The sequence below is a fragment of the Colobus angolensis genome, unplaced genomic scaffold (genome assembly GCF_000951035.1).
Source record: "Colobus angolensis palliatus isolate OR3802 unplaced genomic scaffold, Cang.pa_1.0 Scaffold214, whole genome shotgun sequence".
NCBI lineage: Eukaryota > Metazoa > Chordata > Mammalia > Primates > Cercopithecidae > Colobus > Colobus angolensis.
In genome coordinates, this window is record NW_012115311.1 from 4,484,992 (window position 1) to 4,486,907 (window position 1,916).

Consider the following 1,916-nt stretch of genomic DNA (forward strand, 5'->3'; position numbering starts at 1 on the left):
TTTCTCAGCCCCCACTCTTGTCGGGACTGTATTAGAACCTAGCCTTCTATCCAATATCTCTGTAGTAGGAGTAGACAGAAAGCCATCCACTCTACAAAAAACTCCACTCCTTAATTGCTGCCTGGCCAACAACTACTTTGCGCACTTGTTCCTCATTATACCCTCATGCCCTACCCCCATACTAGGCCGAGACATCTTAAGCACCTTAAAGGCCTCCATATTCATTCCGACTAACTTAGTCACTTCCCTTCAATCCTCTCATGACCTGTTGCTCATGCTTTGTGCAGGCGCACACGCTCCTCCTATGTTGCCCCCACCCCCCATCTTCCCTATTTCTGTACACTCTCAAGTGTGGGACACTTCCACCCCGGTCATAGCTGCCCACCACCCACCAGTTCTTGTCAAGCTCAAAGATCCTACTCGTTTCCCAAACCGCCCCCCAATTCTCTCTCTCTCCGACACATCTGCAAGGTTTAAAGCCAATTATCACGCGACTACTTAGCCAACATATTCTTGTCCGCACACATTCCCCCTGTAACACTCCAATACTTCCAGTTAAGAAGGCAGACGGAACGTATAGGTTAGTGCAGGATCTTCAGCTAGTCAGTGAGGCTATCCGTCCTACGCACCCTGTAGTTCCCAACCCTTACACCCTTCTGTCCCATATCCCCACCAATTCTACTTATTTTACTGTGCTAGACCTTAAGGATGCTTTCTTTACCATACCCCTGCACACAGACTGCCAGTTCCTTTTTGCTTTCACATGGGAAGACCTACATACACACACCTCCACTCAATTGACGTGGACAGTCCTCCCACAAGGGTTCCGGGATAGCCCCCATTTCTTTGGTCAGGCCTTAGCAAAGGACCTTGCCTCCTGTCCTTTCACTAATAGCAAAGTTCTGCAGTATGTAGATGATCTCCTAATTTGTAGCCCTATCAAACAAGACTGTCTTCTAGACACTGCAACTCTCCTTAACCATTTAGGCTCACTAGGTTATAGAGTATCTAAACATAAGGCCCAAATTTCTTGCCAAACCATCATATACTTAGGAATTGAAATCACCCCAACAACCCAGTCACTAACTACCGACCGTATGGCCCTAATACGAAACCTTCTTCCTAACCAAGGCACTCCTTCTATCAAAAGGAAAAACAGTAAACATATACACAGATTCTAAATATGCTTTCTTAATTGCACACACCCATTCAGTCATCTGGAAAGAGAGGGTTTTTAACCACCTGCGGTACCTTTATTATTAACAAAAACCAAATACTCAAAACTACTAGATGTACTGTTGGCACCTTCCAAGGTAGCCATTATACATTGTAAAGGTCACCAAACTTTATCTAAACCGGTAGCAGTTGGCAACAATTTTGTTGACGCCACTAAGTTAGCCGCCGGATTTTCCACCCCTAAGCCTCCTTCTGTCTGTTTTCTCTTCCCCGAGTATGCCCCTAATTACACTCAGGAAGAAAAGGCTAAACTATTATAAAATCCAACAGCCAAACTAACTACAGATGACTGGATATATATTAATAACAAATTAGTTATTCCTGAAACACAACTCCATACTATTCTAACAGACATACATAATTTTTTACATATAGGACCCAAAGCCTCATACAATTTTCTAAATCCCCTCTTCCACTGTCCAACACTACAAAAACACTTACTTACAATCAATCAGCAGTGCTCTACCTGCCTAAAGGCAAATCCTCAAGGCGCACTGCATAATCCCCATCCCAGCCACCAACTTGGAGGACACCAACCAGGTGAAGATTGGCAAATTGATCTCATACATATGCCAAGACATAAAAAATTCAAATGCCTCTTGACCCTTGTGGACACCTTTTCAGGGTGGATAGAGGCCTATCCTACCACAGGAGAGACCGCTAACATTGTTGCCTCTATA